Here is a 20,312-nt window from a genome sequence, read left to right as displayed (position 1 = left end):
GACTTGAACAGGACTGTAATCACACACTGTCTTTGTAGAGACCTGGTAATTACTGTAGTAACACATTGTTTCTGCATGAACAGCAGCATGACAATCATTGTACACTATCTCTAGGGGTACTTGAATATGACTATGACCAAACACTATATCTCTAGGGACCTGGGCATGACTATAATTATCAGACACTATCTTTTTGATGATTTGAGCATGACTATGATGACATGCTACCTGTGTGGCAACTTGGGCATCACTCTAATGATACACTATCTCATGTGGCTTCAACAGAACTGTCACCACACACTAGCTCTACAGAGAATTGAGTATTATTATAATCACTCACCATCTCTGCGGGGGCTTTAACATAAATATAATCACATTCTGTCTATGGGGACTTCAGAGTGACTATAATTAAATACTATATCTTTGGGAACCAGGGCATCAATGTAATCATGCACTATCTCTGTGGGGGCTTGAAAATGACTATCACAGCACACTACCTCTGATAGCTCTAGAACATTTCATATGCCATATCTTGGGGACTATTATTGTACAGCCATGCCAAGACAATGGTGGAGTTGATGCAAAAAAAGGTAATCTCAACTTGGCTTTCCCATCTGACCACAATACATACTCTTTGGCATTTAAAGGGATTTAACTGTTCACTATTTCCTTATCCCTTAATGTTTGTAAGAAGTCAGCAATACACCAAATATCTGAAAATGCCTTTCCGTGGACTTTATATAGTATATTTTTCTACTGAGAACTGCATTCTCAAAATCCATCTGGTGGATGCTCCTAAGACACAAAGAGATATTCATATATCTCTAAACTATCATGTAATATAGGTAAAGCAGAGAAAAACAACAGTTAGCCAATTGTTTGTGAATGTATTCAATCAGAAATGATAATTATTGAGTAAGTCCCCGCAAGGATAGTAAGACATGTTCAAGTCCCCACAAAGATGGTTCTGTGCGCACGATTAAATAACAATATATTTGCTGATTTGAAGCAGGATCCTATATAATGAATTTTTTCTTAACATTTTTCTGTTATTGGTATGTTTTTAAAACATTGGGAAAGGTTAGTCCCCACGAGAGAGAGAGCGAGAGAGAGAGAGAGAGAGAGAGAGAGAGAGAGAGAGAGAGAGAGAGTGTGTGTGTGTGTGTGTGTGTGTGTGTGTGTCTGTCTGTCTGTCTGTCTGTCTGTCTGTCTGTCTGTCTGTCTGTCTGTCTGTCTGTCTGTCTCTATCCTTGTGGGGACTTGAGTATGATAACACACTCACGCTGTGGGGACTTGATTGCACTGTGGGGACCTGAACCCAGGTCCCCACAAGGCAATGTCTTCTAAATGATAAAAAATGACTTCAAGAACACCTGTGCCAATTTTTACAACTTTTCAAAAAATGACCTTGTGGGGGCCTGTGTTTCATCAAGTGTGTTTAAATTTTTGCTCAGCTCTGCCCCTGTAGACAGGTAGCGGTACTGCAGTGTTAAACACACTTTGCATTTAAACACACTTTGCTCTGCAGAATCACATACTAGCAGCAGATAGGACAGACATTTGGAAAATCTCAATTGCTTGTGTCTATCCAAGTATTTTTCATGCATATTAACCTTTCCTCTATTTATTAAAATAAAACTTTATTAATATGAAGCTATTGAATTTAGACTTTTTGTGTCTGAAAATTGTTAGTGGTTTTATGAACATTGCTAAAGCAATTTGGATCAGTTTCAAATCCAAAAATGTTTCACTATTGCCATTTGATGCATCTCTGCAATTAAACAATGATGGTGCTTAACACTGTAATTCAATTTAAACTTATATGATCTTGTTTTGCACATAACTAACAGGCATCAATGCCTATTGTTACATTTTACTGCTTTTACCAGGAATTCAGAGTCTTTATTTTGCTTTTTCTTTGTTTGGATATGAATATACACAATATAATATGTTATTTTAAATGATGGCTGGATGAGTGAGTGATTTGGAGTTGCATTTCACTAAGGGCTACGTTCTTGCAGGCAGGGAACTGAAGCAATGTTATGTCCAGAGTACTGCAAAGTTAATTTTTACCAGAAAAGGCATGCTCTTATAACATTACTGAACTTCTTGGAATATATATTCAAATATTGTCATAATATGTGACTACATTTAAATCATTTGAATTTTTTTTAATTTAAAACTGTTTCTAAGGCTTTACAAATTAAAACAGTTTTTTGACATTCCAAAGGGTGGGTGAAGAACAATCATATGAAAAGGAGGATGCACCAAAATAGTTTTTTTCTCTCCTGAATTGGTGAGAAGCGAGGATTTATGTGACACCACATATGCTAACTTTGTATTGAAAATGGGTGAAGTGCAGTTATCTAGCAAGCACTAGGGTTTCTGATTTCAATAGTGCAGCAGGTGTAGTGGCACTGGGACCAAAAGCTCCAGGCACCCCACTAAACATCTAATATTGCTATATGTTAATCCTAAACTGGCAAACCAAAAGTGCAGTTACCTTGAAGACAACAGGGTCATGGTTTAAATGGTGCAGGAGGTGCAGTAGCACCAGGCCCAAAAGTTGTCAGAACTCCTCTAAACACATAATATCGTTATATTCAACTACTAAACAGGCAGTTAAAATTGCAGTTAAGGGGCTTGCTTTGAATGGTGCAGCAGGTGCAGTGGCACTGGGGTCAAAAGCTCTAGGGACCCCACTAAACACCAAATATTGCTATATTTAACTACTAAATAATCAGTTCCCTTGCAGGCACTAGGGTCATGATCTCAATGGTGCAGCAGGTGCAGTGACACCAGTGCCCAAAGCTCTAGGAACCCCTTTAGACACCAAATATTGCAATATTTTACCACTACACGGGCAGTCACAAGTGCAATTACTTTACAGGCAATAGGGTAATTTGAATGGTGCAGCAGGTGCAGTGGCACTAGGGCCAAAAGTTGTCACAACTTCTCTAAACACATAGAATTGCAATTACATCAATTAATTCAATTATTTCCCACTTTAATTTCATTTTTATAAATGTTACTATTAATTGCCCGCACTATACGACTAGTAACAGCACAATATATTGTCTTTTTGTACACAAACAAGTCATAACACTTTAACAGACTTTCTGTAACTTATATTGTACAACTACTCAGCAAGCTACATCTTACAACGAAAAAACAGCTTATTATTAATCACATAGGTGAAACCTAATACATTTACCAATGCTTGTTTGTTTTGTTTACATGTGTTTTTTTTCTTTCCACTTCTGAATTGTGTTCTGCTTCTTTTTCAAATACATGCCCTCATCTGCTCTGTGTTTTTGTCAACCCTCTTCTTTCTGTTGCTTCTCATCCCTTCCCTTGCCACTGGTTAATTTCAATCACTGCTGACTGCAAAGCTGACTTCCTACCCCTGCCACTCTGCTCCTCTGTTGGTCTCCTGTCCCTCCTCATCCTGTTTTTAGGAGATCTTGGCAGCTGCGATTTCCTACCAGGCCACTCTTTTTCTTAAGTGTGCTTTCATTCACTTTTTAAAAATGTACCGCTCCATGGTGCAAATCTGCCAACCATGAATGGAAAATTAAAAAAGAAATTGCTTATGCATGCGTTGTGACACATGCACACACATACATCATCACGTTGGGGCTGCTATAGCGTCATGATGCATAAATGCACGTGTGGTGATTTGGGCGCACACATCATACCACTAGGTTTTTTGCCCCAAAAGAGGAGACCTATTGCTTTGCTTGTATTTGTTGTTTTTTTATTTTTTTTATTCTGGTGCTTGTGGGCCTGTAGTTGTACAGAAAAAGGAAAGATAAAAGTTTCAGATGCGTTTGTGCGCTAATCTTAAATCAAGTTAAAGGTTCAAACTCATACAAAGTAGCTTACATTGTGTGAATTTCAAAAACAACCTACCGTTAATGCAAGAGTTTAAATCGGTTTGTTTTTGAGCAACTGTTTACAGACTTTATAGGAAAGATGTTTCTTTCACTAGGGATATGCAATTAATTTTGTTAGGTGAATTCTATTATATTCGTAAACGTGGCTGGCAGATGGTAGTCGATTTTTTAACTGGGTTTCCAAGTCAAGCGATTAAGGTTAGGAAATGTCTATTACCTCTTTTCTGGGAATGAAAGTTCCTGCTCTGCCTTGGCTAACTCTGCAACCTGAAACATGCAGGCAGTTGTATCCTGTTTGCAGCCCTCCAAGTGTACCTGTTGATATGCAAGTCGAGAGCCTCGCCCTGGCCTCCGTTGTCATGACTATGGCCGAGGAGAGGTGTGAATGTGCTCTACCCCAGGATCAGCAAAACAAAGGGCCGTGAGCTTGACTTCGCCAGCAGTGAGCGCCTTCCCGGGAAACACCTGCAGCAGGCAGCAGGCTCTAGTTGGGAGGGAAGAGATCCAGGGGCTGGTGTGTTGGCACACGAAGCTGTCTGCACACGAGTTTAGCATATAAAACACTGGCTTTTAGGTAAAGGTTATAGCCTTGAATTAAGTACGGCATATATGTTTGCAACATGCTTTTCTGTGAAAAACTAACTTGCTCAGAACTTTGACTCTCAAATGTCCAAGTAAAGCAAGGTATAGCTACATATACAACAACTTGGCTATTTTCAGTTTAGTTCCAAAACACAATCCTCAAATTTTAGTGCTTTCTCCACATGCAAAATGCTTTGATGTTGCAAGCTGCTCTTATCAAAATTCTAATTTTACACTAAATCGCTTTAAGTTTTAAAATGTTTAATGGTGTAATGACGGGCACAATGACAAGAGCAATCTGAACTTGATAAACCTAAATCAGAGTGCTACAAGAAAGGTGAGTGTTCACAAGCGTGGCGTAAGTAAAGATTTAGCACAAAAAACGATTTATTTTGCATTTCTATATGTCTTTAGATAGTTTATATACAAATGAGCATTCATAGCTGAAAGTATAGCAGGTGAAGAAAGAATGAATTATGAATTTTCTTAGAAGAATTTAAAGTAACAGTTTGGCACTTGACACTTCAGTTTTAACAGTGTCTCCTGCGCTAAATAATTTTTTTTTGCACATTTGAGGAAGTCGCTTGATCTCCACTCTTGACTGCCTCTATATTCTACAAGTTCCTATCATATCCTTGTATCTGTAAATCTCTCTACTGGTGCTGCATGCATTTTTCCGTGTACGGCACCTCGTGTTTGGGAAGCTCCTTCTAAATAAAATTCTTCCCTGTACATTGTCCCGCAGTTCCTGGAAATTATAGGTCTGCTCTATTTACCGCTGACTTTAATTTTGCTGATGTTTTGCAATCAGCCATTGGAGATAGACACATGTGACGTCATGGACACAGGGGAAGACTGACAACGAGAGACAGTGGAAGGTAGACATGGGAAGATATGGAAACGGACAGATGTAGGAAGACAGAAATACACAGATAAAAAGAGAGATTAATATAGGATGCTTGGACTCGAGTAGACATGGGGAAAAAAAATGTATGAAAAAAAAATCAGATAGGCACAAGAAGAAACAGACTTGAGTACTCACTGCCACAGGCATTGGACAGGGAGACACAGAATGAACACTATGGGAGGACAAGTCATGAGGCAGTGACATGGGGAGATATAGACACAGAAAGCAAAAATGGTACGGTAAAAGCAGGAAAGCACACTGAAATGGGCATTCACTGCTAATGAGACAGGCTTACATTGACTCTGATATAGGGAGACACAAATATAGGCACAGAAAGAAATTAGCACTAACACAGGGACACTGTATCAGTGAAAAATAAATTATGAGATATGGCCGTAGGATAGAGCAATGGAAGAGGGAGATGTAGCGAGGTCCGAAAAAGATAGAGGTATGCGTTAAGACTTTCCTGGAGTTAATCGAAGAAGTTACAGCACAAAATGAGGAAGGCTGTTTCCTTGGTAAGTCTGACCATCAACTGTCACCCAGAATTTCCTACCATTTAATCTCACGCACACATCAGACTTGCACAGACTCCAGAACAAACCATACATTCCAGACTCTCCGCCATTATGTACCATTCCACTGCCAGCTCTACCACAGCAGATACCAGTGGCAGCTCCTTTGCTAAGGCGGAGGAGCGTCACCCCACTGCTCTGCAGCAGTTAAAGAAAGGAAAAAATAAAATGAGAACGTAATGTTATCATTTTATTTTGTCCTCCTGCTGTGGCAGCTTTGCGTGAGGGGGTGGGGCTGCAGAACAGGTGAGGAGTGGTAGAACCATCCTAAGTGGCAATGAGTGTTTGGCCGGCCCTCTCGGGCCGCCCAAAACAGTCATGCACACTTTCCATGTTCTCCAAGCAGGCTGCATTACTTCCTGCTTGGAGAACATGCCCACCTCTCCAGCCCCTGGCTGAGCGCCATGTCACGGCGCTCAGACCAATCTGTGATTAGTCAGGGGAGTCCAGCTGTGCTTCCTGTTCCCGGAGTTGGACGCAGGAGAGCAGGAGCAGAGACACAGGACCCGGCGGCAAGGTAAATGTTTATTTTATTTTTAAAATTACATTACGACCTGCGACCGCCCCACACGCCCACCCCGCCCCGCCTCCCGTGAGCCATGCCGGCCACCACTGGGAGATACAGACAAGACAAAGATATATTACTATAGGAGGACAATCGGTCATGGATATCAGTTTGGGGAGTCAAAAACTTTAACAGGGTTATTCACAAAGGTAAATAACACATGTAATTTACTTTTTCACTTTTGAGTTAGAACTTTTGGTTATTCGCTAAATCTGAGTGTAAAGCTACTCTAAAGGGTAGTCCTATATGTCTTCACTTCCCAAAGAAGGGAGAGGAGCCAAATTTACAAGTGTAAGGTAAGTTACTACTACTAAAAGAGAAATAGTAAGTCCAGCACCACACATGTTTAACTACTGATACTGCACTCACTCATTAGGACTGGTCTTCGTAGGAGGGACAGCTCTTGCACTTCACAACTGGTGTTATATAACAGTAATGGACAATACCAGCACTTGTCATGATAGCTGATATATTTGTGAACAGGATTTTCTCACAGTAGTTGTGACTTTACAAGCACTTCTCTTCTGGAATACCGTCCCTTTTATGGAGTGTACCCATGGGACATGGCACTTAGTGGCACAACCAAACAGCAAAGCACAAATATGCCTTATAACCTTCCGTTATTCCACTCCTAACAGTACTTCCCAACAAAATTCATCACACATATAGATCCATTATAATGCATTAGACAGAACACTTCACATACATCCCAGACAGACGTGTCATATTGTCTGTTATGCAGTTGCTTCTGTGAGACTACATTTTTTCAGCTTTACCCCCACCTTTTCCCCCCAATTGTTTGACTGCTAGGTACTGGAGTAATGACTCTGTAGTGCCCTGGATCCTGCTGACGAGGCCTTAGTGCATGTGGTCTGATACATTTAATTGACTTATCCCCAAATGACATGAGGTAACTTAGTATAAATCCATAGTATATAATACCAGATGTACCCAGGGCCTGTAAGCTGAGTGTCCATCATAGTTGCTGCACTGATTGTGCCACCACAAGTGTGACAAGTGTGCAAAGCCCCAAACTTCCTTTTAATATATATGTTATCCCTAGTGCAGGGTTAATTAGCCCTAAGACTGGGTGGCTCATATTAGAAAGAAAGACATGGGTTGTGTTTTTACATGTCCTGACAGTAAACACCATGCATTGTCATTTTTACTGTGGAGAGGCTACTGGCCCTCTTGGCGAGTATGGAGTTTCATGCGGATAACTCTGGAGCGCTAACTTCCAAATGCTACAACTAAATATTGTACTTCCATGGTATCGAAAGAAGAAGTGCATTAAACCCATGTTGTTGCTCAAGTCGAAATTAATGTCGCTAGTTCGCAAATGGCAAATTTAGAAAGTTAAGGGGTAGTAAAGGGTATGGTACACGCACTGCTTGATGATTCTTTGGTTGTTGTAGTTTGTGTCGTGCTCCTGGGTCTCACACTCCGAATTTGAGTGAGTGAATGAACTAGTAAAAGTGCACCCCCCTGATCTAGGGGTGTGTTCCCAGGGCACAAACGATGTCCTCGCGTTGAGGTTTCAAATGATGATCAAAAGGTAGAGTTGAAGTTCATTTCGAAAAAACTTTATTGAAAGTCTTAGTTAACAATCAATCCACATGCGTTGCGCTGACATTAGCGTGAGTTTTAAACTCCCAATGCATTTCGGCCTGAGCCTTCGTCAGGGGCAATCTACGAGCAGGAACTATCCCTTGTTTGAACTGCAACAGTTGCAATAATGTCATAAAAGGCGACCACATCACACATCCCATGAAAGGGCATAAGATCAAACTGAAAACTACGGCAACTTGTGACACATCGAATGTCATTTATATGCTTAAATGCCCTTGTGGCAAAATATATGTTGGACAAACCGAAAGAAAAATGAAGATCAGACTTAATGAACATAAGTCTAACATCAGGATTAAACAACAGAAATCATCAGTTGCCCAACATTTTGTGGAAGCCGCACACAACGTCAGTCAACTAAAATTCTGTATTCTTGAAATTGTCGCAAGAAAAGAAGGGAGAGACAATCATAATTTCTTGCTACAAAGAGAAAATCATTGGATTTATTTGTTAAACTCGATGAAACCGAATGGCTTGAATGATCGCACTGATTTTCTATGTTATTTATAACTATATAACTCAACATTTAGATTTATATGACTTATTGTTTTATGTTTTTTCTGACTTAAGATTAACTTCATTCAGATTTATATGACTTATCGTTTTATGTTATTTCTGACTTAGGATTAACTTTACGTATTATTTGCCTCATACCACACTTCTGATTCAGGTTTGAAACCATCTGGTACACCACACTTCAACTGACGGGTCTGCTCTCACGTGTATAACTTTCACGTTATCACACACGTTCTTTACACTCACAGATTACAGTTTACCTACTTACCACCCACATATATCGGTGATTCCCCATTTTTTCAGATCTCCAAGTACATTTCACATTCACTCGGCTAGTCCTTTCACTGTTTTCATTTACTATCATCACGGTAGTCCTATTTCTATACACATAGTATTCTATCACGTCACACGCTCCCAGCGTTTTTCCGACAACACTTAAACCATTTCCCGCATCATCCCAGGCGTACTGCACCACACACGGACGACACGATGAGGCTTCTAGCACTCGGTAAGAGCATGTCTTAACGATCCACCGCTAGCATGTTTATGATAGTTTTCCACCAGCCTCCTCGGCGTTTTGTCAATCCTTTTTAATTGTTCATTCCTGACGCATGCATCTCTAAGCAACTCATTCACCCCCAATTTTAGATAAACTGACCGAATGCTTTGAAATACATCCGCCACCCTCACTCCCACCACTCTAGTATCACTCCCTCACCAACTTTCGACCGAATTCACGTTATTTCACCAGACTCACGGGACTTCACACGGGTGTACAATAGTCATTTCCCTGAAATCCGACATAGTTTTTATTTTTTCTTCCTCTTTACTGCTCGTAGATTGCCCCTGACGAAGGCTCAGGCCGAAATGCATTGGGAGTTTAAAACTCACGCTAATGTCAGCGCAACGCATGTGGATTGATTGTTAACTAAGACTTTCAATAAAGTTTTTTCGAAATGAACTTCAACTCTACCTTTTGATCATCATTTGAAACCTCAACGCGAGGACATCGTTTGTGCCCTGGGGACACACCCCTAGATCAGGGGGGTGCACTTTTACAAATTTAGAAAGTTACCACTTTGTTGCCCAAAGTTGTCCATAACCATTTTCTGCTGCAAATAGCTGTTGTCCTCTAGACAGATTCTGTTTTTATGTAAAGAGGTGTGAAGGGCTCGCAGGAAGAGGAACAAAGGACCTGCCTAGGAAACCGGTGCGTCGTCCTCCTGGCAGGATGGCCAGAGTGGGTGTGAGCCCAAAATGACGAGCTTCAAAGGGGACACCGCCTTTGAAGGTCAAATGGCAATCACTGTGAAGAGGCTGTTCTTTTGTTTTAGCAGACAGACTGTCATCTCGTACATAATTCTCCCATATCTCACAAATATTCATTGTCTTTGTGCTGAATTGGCACCCCTGAAGGGTTGGGGAGACCCTGAGAGGGTTGAGAGCCTCCTGCTCCGCAAAGGCTGCAGGACCCTGCGTTACGCCTAGGTTTACCAGCAGTACTAGTTTGGTGAATACAGAAGTGATGTTAGTAACATTCGCACAAACGAATTTACCACCAACATATTGATTCTAAAATAGTGTTGCAAAAAAGGTGGGGGGGAAATATTGTCAAGACAAAGCCATAATATAGTTTCTTCATCAGGTTACCAGTAAAATCAGTATTATGTCTTCAGGACAAGGGTTAGATTCAAGGTTATTCCAAGGCTTAAGTTCAGGGCTAAGGGTTGGCTCAAGGGCTGCAATTAGGCTCCTGGCTTTGGCAAGATTCAGAGCTAGCTTTAGGTTCAGGGCTAGGATTAGATTCAGGATTAGGGTAAGATTCAGGGTTAGGTAGTGTGGTTATGTGTGGTAAGGAGGTCCGATATGTCTTCTGCATGCACGACGACAGCATGAACACTGCTCACTGTGAAGTGACTTTAGTTTGGTCTCCAAAAAGTAATTGAGAGATGTTAAGATTCATCCTGTAATGTATAGGTTAATGTAATTTTCACATACCAATTTAAAGAATGGTTGCTCAAACGATACTAGGAATGGCCTCTCTACCACACACTCCTTGTTCTGCATGGGAAAGATGAGCATATCTTATCCTTATGAGTATAATCCTTGTACTGTGCAAAATATGATTTTCTAAAACCTATTCACAATTCTTAGTCTAAGAAACAGATTAATATTTTGTTTATTCAGAATAGGTCTGGGCTTAAAATTCCGCTCCGCTCATGGAGTTTGTGGAGTTTTTCCCACTCCGCACTCCACAGTTCCAAAAAAACTCAGCGGAGTGGCATAGAGTAGAGTGGTATAGAGTGGCATAGTGCAGAGTGTTGTAGAGTGGAGTGGCATAGTGCAGAGTGTTGTGGAGTGGTATAGAGTAGAGTGGCATAGAGTGGCATAGTGCAGAGTGTTGTAGAATGGAGTGGCATAGAGTGCAGTGTGCAGAAAACTCCACAAACGCCGCGAACGGAGTGAAGTTCACCACCCAGGTCTACTGATTTTACAGCACCGGACAAACACCCGGTGCTAAAAATATTTTGTCTTTTGGTTTCATCTAATTTATGAACAAAATCCTAATTTGCAAATTTTGTGCATCCACACAAATTGTAGGCAAATCCAGACTTTTTTTATTTATATAGTAGTGTTTAAGATTATTGAGAGCAAAAAAGTAATGAATGGAATGCTTAGGTTAACCTCAGTTTCTGAAAACTCCCCTGGATGGAGTGGAGTGGAGTGGCGTGGCGTAGAGTGGCATGGAGTAGAGTGGCATAGTGCAGAGTGGCATGGAGTGGAGTGGCATAGTGCAAAGTGGCGTGGAGTGGCATGGAGTAGAGTGGCATAGTGCGGCATAGTGCAGAGTGGCATGGAGGGAAGTGGCATGGAGTAGAGTGGCATAGTGCGGCATAGTGCAGAGTGGCATGGAGTGGCATGGCGTGGAGTAGAGTGGCATGGAGTAGAGTGGCATAGTGCGGCATAGTGCAGAGTGGAGTGGCATGGAGTAAAGTGGCATAGTGCAGAGTGGCATGGAGTGGAGTGGCAAGGTGGAGCATAGTGCAGAGTGGCATGGAGTGGAGTGGCATAGTGCGGCATAGTGTAGAGTGGCATGGAGTGGAGTGGCATAGTGCAGCATAAGGCAGAGTGGCATGGAGTGGAGTGGCATGGAGTAGAGTGGCATAGTGTGGCAGAGTGGCATGGAGTGGAGTGGCATAGTGCGGCATAGTGCAGAGTTGCATGGAGTGGAGTGGCATGGAGTAGAGTGGCATAGTGTGCCATAGAGCAGAGTGGCATGGAGTGGTGTGGCATAGTGCGGCATTGTGCAGAGAGAAATGGAGTGGAGTGGCATAGTGCGACATAGTGAAGAGTGGCATGGAGTGGCATGGAGTAGAGTGGCATAGTGCGGCATAGTGCAGAGTGGCATGGCATGGAGTAGAGTGGCATAGAGTGGCATGGAGTAGAGTGGCATAGTGCAGCATAGTGCAGAGTGGCATGGCAGAGTGCAGAGTGGCATGGAGTGGAGTGGCATGGAGTAGAGTGGCATAGTGCAGAGTGGCATGGAGTACAGTGGCATGGAGTAGAGTGGCATAGTGTGGCATAGTGCAGAGTGGCATGGCATAGTGCGGCATAGTGCAGGGTGGCATGGAGTGGAGTGGCATAGTGCAGAGTGGCATAGAGTGGAGTGGCATAGTGCAGCAGAGTGGCATGTAGTGGAGTGGCGTGGAGTGGCGTGGAGTGGCATGGAGTGGCGTGGAGTGGCGTGGAGTGGCGTGGAGTAGAGTGGCGTGGAGTAGAGTGGCGTGGAGTAGAGTGGCATGGAGTAGAGTGGCATAGTGCGGCATAGTGCAGAGTGGCATGGAGTGGAGTGGCATAGTGCAGAGTGGCATGGAGTGGCATGGAGTAGGGTGGCATAGTGCAGCATAGAGCAGAGTGGCATGGAGGGAGTGGCATAGTGCAGCATAATGCAGAGTGGCATGGAGTGGAGTGGCATGGAGTGGAGTGGCGTGGAGTTTCATGGAGTAGAGTGGCATAGTGCAGAGTGTTGTGGAGTGGAGTGGCATGGAGAGGAGTGGCATGGAGTGGAGTAGAGTAGAGTGGCATAGTGCAGAGTGTTGTAGAGTGGAGTGGCATGGAGTGGAGTGGCATAGAGTGGCATGGAGTAGAGTGGCATAGTGCAGCATAGTGCAGAGTGGCGTGGCAGAGTGCAGAGTGGCATGGAGTGGAATGGCATGAAGTAGAGTGGCATGGAGTAGAGTGGCATAGTGTGGCATAGTGCAGAGTGGCGTGGCATAGTGCAGGGTGGCATGGAGTGGAGTGGCATAGTGCAGAGTGGCATAGAGTGGAGTGGCATAGTGCAGCAGAGTGGCATGGCGTGGAGTGGAGAGGCATGGAGTGGAGTGGCATGGAGTGGAGTGGCATGGAGTAGAGTGGCATAGTGCGGCATAGAGCAGAGTGGCATGGAGGGAGTGGCATAGTGCGGCATAGAGCAGAGTGGCATGGAGGGAGTGGCATAGTGCGGCATAATGCAGAGTGGCATGGAGTGGAGTGGCATGGAGTGGAGTAGAGTGGCATAGTGCAGAGTGTTGTGGAGTGGAGTGGCATGGAGTGGAGTAGAGTGGCATAGTGCAGAGTGTTGTGGAGTGGCATGGAGAGGAGTGGCATGGAGTAGAGTAGAGTGGCATGGAGTGGAGCGGCATGGAGTGGAGCGGCATGGAGTGGAGTAGAGTGGCATAGTGCAGAGTGTTGTGGAGTGGAGTGGCATGGATTGGAGTGGCATGGAGTGGAGTAGAGTGGCATAGTGCAGAGTGTTGTGGAGTGGAGTGTTGTGGAGTTGAGTGTTGTGGAGTGGAGTGGCGTGGAGTGGCATAGAGTAGAGTGGCATAGAGTGGCATAGTGCAGAGTGTTGTAGAGTGGAGTGGCATAGAGTTGCATAGTGCAGAGTGTTGTAGAGTGGCGTGGAGTGGAGTGCAGTGGCGTGGCATGGAGTGGCATAGTGCAGTGTTGTGGAGTAGAGTGGAGTGGCATGGTGCAGAGTGGAGTGGAATGGTGCACAGTGGAGTGGCATGGTGCAGAGTGGTGCAAAGTGGTGCAGAGTGGTGCAGAGTGGAGTGGCATGGTGCAGAGTGGTGCAGAGTGGAGTGGAATGGTGCAGAGTGGTGCAGAGTAGAGTGGCATGGTGCAGAGTGGTGCAGAGTGTTGCAGAGTAGAGTGGCATGGTGCAGAGTGTTGCAGAGTGGAGTGGCATGGTGCAGAGTGGAGTGGCATGGTGCAGAGTGGTGCAGAGTGGAGTGGCATGGTGCAAAGTGGTGCAGAGTGGAGTGGCATGGTGCAGAGTGGAGTGGAGTGGCATGGTGCAGAGTAGAGTGGCATGGTGCAGAGTGGTGCAGAATGGAGTGGCATGGTGCAGAGTGAAGTAGAGTGGAGTGGCATGGTGCAGAGTGGTGCAGAGTGGAGTGGCATGGTGCAGAGTGTTGCAGAGTGTTGCAGAGTGTTGCAGAGTGTTGCAGAGTGTTGCAGAGTGGCATGGTGCAGAGTGGAGTAGAGTAGAGTGGAGTGGCATGGTGCAGAGTGGAGTGGCATGGTGCAGAGTGGCATGGTGCAGAGTGGAGTGGCATGGTGCAGAGTGGAGTGGCATGGTGCAGAGTGTTGCAGAGTGGTGCAGAGTGTTGCAGAGTGGTGCAGAGTGTTGCAGAGTGGCATGGTGCAGAGTGGAGTAGAGTGGAGTGGCATGGTGCAGAGTGGTGCGGCATGGTGCAGAGTGGAGTGGCATGGTGCAGAGTGGAGTGGCATGGTGCAGAGTGGTGCATAGTGGAGTGGCATGGTGCAGAGTGTTGCAGAGTGGAGTGTTGCAGAGTGTTGCAGACTGGAGTGGCATGGTGCAGAGTGTTGCAGAGTGGAGTGGCGTGGTGCAGGGTGGAGTAGAGTGGAGTGGCATGGTGCAGAGTGGTGCAGAGTGGTGCAGAGTGGAGTGGCATGGTGCAAAGTGGTGCAGAGTGGAGTGGCATGGTGCAGAGTGGAGTAGAGTGGAGTGGCATGGTGCAGAGTGGAGTGGCATGGTGCAGATTGGTGCAGAGTGGTGCAGAGTGGAGTGGCATGGTGCAGAGTGAAGTAGAGTGGAGTGGTGTTGGACCCGGCCTCGTGGCGTGGTCCTTAACCCCCCTGGATTGTGCCCGTTCCCCGCCCCGGCCGTCACGGGCCACCCGTCTGAACTGCACCAAGGCCCTTCACCCGGAGCTGCACGTGGACGCATACTCCTCGTGGCTCCGCCATCTTGTGGGCATCCACGTCACACCGTGCACCAGCCGGCGCGACCCCGCTCAACCCGGCCTCGACCCCAGCGAAGCCCCGACATCGAGGCACCACGAACTAGCCAGGGGGTGCCACAGGAACCATTCATCGCCCCCGGCGGAGGACAGTATCGATGGGACCCCCAACTGTCCTCCCCTCTCGAGGTGTGATCGCCCTGCAACTCCCATGGGCCTGGCGCCTCTCCTGCTGGGCGTCTGGCCGCCTCCACCCGGCCACTCCGCCCCCTCGGGCGCATAGGTCCGGACATCAAAGGGCTCCAGACCTATATCTGGGGCGACCCCACCACAGCTCGGCAGTTGTATCCCGGAGTCGAGAGCCCTGCTGATTGAATCGCGGCTGACCCTACGGAGAAGAACTCTTGTCGGAACCATCACGAGCCCTGCTGACTGCGTCGCGGCTCCCTCCTGTGAACCCTTTTCTGAACCACCTGGAACATCGGAGCCCTGCAGACGCCGTCGCGGCCCAACCTCGCTGGAACCTTCCTCGGAGCCCTGCTGACGACGTCGCGGCTCGAGCTGAACAGAGACCATCTTGAGAGCCCTGCTGATTGAATCGCGGCTCTCCACGAACTGTACGCCAGAGCCCTGCTGACGCCGTCGCGGCTCGACCCCTCCGAGATCGGAGGTCCTCCAGCGTGAGGATAAGAACTGGGCCCCAGGTACCCTCGTACCACATTCCTGCCAAAGACTGTCCCGCTACCCCTACCCTTCCAAAGAGACATTGAGACTTTTGGTGGATCCCTCGATCCCTTCGTGTAAATATTGAGCTCGTAACCTTTTATTGATGATAAAGAATTGCTTGTCTTGAGACAACCTCCTTGAGTCCGGTGTGGTGGTGTTACTGTGCTAGTACGGGATAGGAGAAGGATCTCTCAGGAGACTTCTCGGCAGCGCTCGGCTACTTCGTGCAGTGAGAGGGCCCCCCCCTTGGTGGTCTCACCGACTCCTCGGGGTCCGCCTTCCAACATTTGGTGGCCAGCGACGGGATCCGAGCCGAACGCAGTACGTACCAGCCAGTACCCACTAGCTACCCATCCAAACGAATAGCATCATGAGCAGCCACGAAAACAACGCGACAATGGAGTTCCAGCCCGAACGGCTGGAAGAATATACGCACAAAGAATTAAAACAGTTCTGCAGAGACAAAGGCATTGCAACCACCAGCCTCGGTACCAAGGAAGAGATGCAGAAAGCTCTGAGGGCATGGTTGGAGGCTGGGGCAGGCCCCTCCCAGGAAGAAGGGCCCTTGCCCCTGACGGAGACCACAGCAACCGCACTGACCCCGGCAACCGGAGGAAGAAAGAGCCTAGAAACCGGCCTCTCCGAGGAAGAAATACGAGAGCGGGAAAAGGTCCGGAGCCACGAACTAGAGCTCGCCCGACTGCGGCTGGACGGCGAACTCCAGCTGGCAGAAAAGAAACTAGCCCTCGAGCAGCTACGCCTTCAAGAAGAAATAGAAGAGAAGAGACGACACCGGGAGTTGGAGGAAAAGAAACTAACTTTTGAGCACGAGCGCAGTCTCAAGGAGCTCGAGATCAAGGCCAAGAACGGAGGGACCAACACCCCCAGTACTAGAGACACTCTACCGCCCCCCGAGGCCAAGGTGCATATCCCGAAGGAGGTCGTCAAGGAGTATTACAAGAATGACGATATCCAACAATGGTTCAAGGCATACGAGGTGGCCATGACCTCCCATCGGGTTCCCCCGAAAAGACTGGGGCGCAGGCCTGTGGGGGCGATTCCTGAGTGAAGGGCGGGACACGCTGCTCCAGCTACCGGAGGAGGTGATGACCTCCTACGATCACATGAAGGAGGCCCTGCTCACCCGATACGGGCTAACAGCGGAGATGTACCGCCAGCGGTTCCGAGACTGCAAGAAAATCCCGGGTACCACATGGGTGGAATATGTGGACTTTTTCAGTCGGGCCCTAGAAGGGTGGATCAAAGGCAGCAAAGTAACCACCTACGGACAACTGGTCGACCTCATCGTCTGGGAACACCTTTCCAATAATTGCTTCGTGGAACTGAGACAGCACCTCCTCGACAGCAAAATGACCGACCCGCGAAAACTTGCCGTCGAGGCCGATCGATGGGTCAACTCCCGGGTCCCCCGGAGCTCAATGGGGGAGTACCAGAGGAACCCCAACGGACCCCCACGCCAGCGCGGTGGGGGGGGAGGGCCGAACAGGAACCGAGACCCTCCCGCTGGGGCCCCCAGGAGCCCCCCTCGAGGGCCACCGCAGCCACCTCTCTCCCCGAGCCTAGCGCGAAGGGTGGGCCCGGCCCGACCCGGACCACGGCCACCCGTGACCTGCTATGGCTGCCAACAAACCGGACACTTTGCCAGCGACCCGGCCTGCCCCCTGAACCGAAGAAACGGGGCCGGCGGGCCCCCGCCCCGGCAGCTGACAGCCGGCGCCTTGGGGGGAGAGGAGGAAGAAGAGGCCCTCGACCGAGAAAACACGGAGTGGGAGCCGGCAGCCATGTCCCTGGTCTGCCTGGGTAGCCGAGAGATGGTACCCTGCACCCCCATCCCAACCAACACCCAGAAGTACCGGCAGCAGGTCACGGTCAACGGACAACGGGCCGAAGCCCTTCGCGACACCGGCGCCAGTATCACCGCTGTCCGCTGCCACCTGGTGACCCCTGAACAGATTCTACCGAATGTGCTGTGCCCGGTGCGGACGGCCGACAACAGTGAAAGCCTATGCCAGATGGCCCTGGTCCCCTTCGAGTGGGGAGGGGTGACGGGCCTGCTGAAGGTGACGGTGCGCGACGACGCCCCGGTCGACTGCCTCCTGGGGAACGACTTGGAGAGTTCCCCCTGGGCTCAAGTAGAACGACGAGAGCACCTCCGAATGTTGGGACTGGCTGATTGGGCCTGCGCCATCACCCGGTCCATGACCGCCCAGGCCCCCCGCTCCTCCTCGACCTCCGGGACGGCCCGACCCGAGGGGCTCACACCCCCTCCCGCCAGCAGCGAGGAGGAGGCGGACACCGACCCCGGGCCCAGCGAATCCTCCCCCGAAGACATGGCTTCTCCGAGCGCCCTACCAGAACTGACGCAATGGCAACATGAAGGGGGCCCCACCCGAGAGCAGTTCCAGCAAGAGCAACAGTCCTGTCCCTCTCTCGAAGGGGTCCGACAGCAGGCGACCGCGCAAGCCAACGGTGACCAGACCGGCACCCACTGGATCTACTGGGCCGAGGGCCTGTTGTACAGTGAACAGAAAGTGGCAGAACTCGGGGCCGGCCGCGTGTTGGTGGTCCCCCTCCGCTTCCGGGAGTTCCTTCTCAACCTGGCCCATGATGTGCCCCTCGCCGGACACTTGGGGCAAGACAAAACGTACAGTCGTCTGGTGACCCACTTCTACTGGCCTCGGATGCGGAGAGATGTGGACAACCACTGCCGGTCCTGCCAGACCTGCCAAGCCAGCGGGAAGACGGGGGGTCGGGTCAAGGCCCCCCTCCAGCCCTTTCCCGCCGTCAGCACCCCGTTTGAACGAGTCGGAATCGACATTGTGGGACCCCTGGACCCCCAAACCGCCCTGGGCCACCGCTTCATCCTGGTCCTCGTGGACCACGCCACCAGGTACCCGGAGGCGGTCCCGCTCAGAACTATAACGGCCCCTGTGGTAGGCCGGGCCTTGATGGGGATCTTCTCCCGAGTGGGATTCCCCAGCGAAGTGGTGAGCGACCGTGGCACGAACTTTATCTCCAGGTACATGCGGTCCCTGTGGCAACAATGCGGGGTCACATACAAGTTCACGACCCCATATCACCCTCAGGGGAACGGGCTGGTTGAGCGGTTCAACCGAACATTGAAAGGGATGATCCAGGGCCTGGAAGAACCCCTCAGGCGGAAATGGGATGTCCTGCTGCCCTGCCTCCTGTTTGCCTATCGGGAGGTCCCGCAGAAGTCCCTGGGGTTCAGCCCGTTTGAACTATTGTATGGGCACCCGGTCCGCGGACCACTCAGCCTGGTCAAGGAGGGCTGGGAGATGAAGCCCCGAGGCGCCCCTCCTGACGTCTACCGATACCTCCTGACCCTCCGAAACCAGACCCGCAAGTTCCGAGCCATAGCCGAAGCCAACCTCGAGGCCAGCCAGGAGGACATGAAGCGGTGGTACGATCGCCACACTTCTACGGTAGAATTCGAGCCAGGTCAGAAAGTATGGGTCATGGCCCCGGTCGAACCCGGCGCCCTCCAGGACAAGTGGACCGGGCCCTTCAAGGTGGTGGAGAAGAAAAGTCCCGTCACCTACCTGGTCGATCTGGAGTCCCCCCGGAACCCCCTCCGGGTCCTACATGCGAACAGGCTAAAACCCCACTTCGCCCGGACCGAACTGAGCCTGCTGCTGGCGACCGACGAGGGGAGCGAGGACGACTCCGAGCCCTTGCCCGACCTCTTGCAATCCGACAGTCACGATGGATCGATCGAAGGGGTCCAACTCGCCTCGTCCCTGACCCCGGAGCAGCGCAACGACTGCCAGCGATTACTGCGGGACTACGCAGCCCTCTTCTCTCTCACCCCGGGGGTGACCCACTGGTGCGTCCACGACGTCGACACCGGGGAGAACCCCCCCATACGACACAGAGCCTACCGGGTGCCTGACCGAGTGCGGGCCTGCATCCAGGCCGAAGTAGCGAAGATGCTGGCCCTGGGGGTCATCGAGCCTTCCGACAGCCCGTGGGCCAGCCCTGTCGTCCTGGTGCCCAAGGCCGCAGCTCCCGGTCACCCCCCGGAGTTGCGATTCTGCGTGGACTACCGAGCCCTGAATGTAGTAACCAAGACAGACGCACACCCGATACCCCGGGCCGACGAACTGATCGACCGCCTAGGGGCCGCTCGCTACTTGAGCACGCTGGACCTCACCGCCGGGTACTGGCAAATCCAGCTCACCCCCGGCGCCCAAGAAAGATCCGCCTTTTCGACTCCGGATGGGCATTACCACTTTCGGGTGATGCCCTTCGGAATGAAGAACGCCCCGGCCACCTTCCAAAGACTGGTGAACAAGGTTTTGGCCGGGCTTGAGGCCTTCAGCGCGGCCTACTTAGATGACATTGCCGTGTACAGCAACCACTGGGCCGAGCACCTTCTCCACCTGAAGGCCGTCCTGGCCGCCCTTCAGCGGGCCGGGCTCACAATCAAGGCCAGCAAATGCCAAATCGGCCACGGATCCGTGACCTACCTGGGCCATCAAGTGGGGAGCGGGCAGGTGGCCCCCCTCCAAGCAAAGATAGATGCCATCCAGACCTGGGAACCCCCCACTACCCAGACCGCTGTCCGGGCCTTCCTGGGCCTCACCGGATACTACCGGCGGTTTATCCGAGACTATGGGAGCATTGTTG

Source organism: Triturus cristatus, chromosome 1_1 (assembly GCF_964204655.1).
Source record: "Triturus cristatus chromosome 1_1, aTriCri1.1, whole genome shotgun sequence".
Lineage (NCBI taxonomy): Eukaryota > Metazoa > Chordata > Amphibia > Caudata > Salamandridae > Triturus > Triturus cristatus.
The sequence above is the reverse complement of the archived record's forward strand: the minus strand, read 5'-3'. Positions refer to the sequence as shown.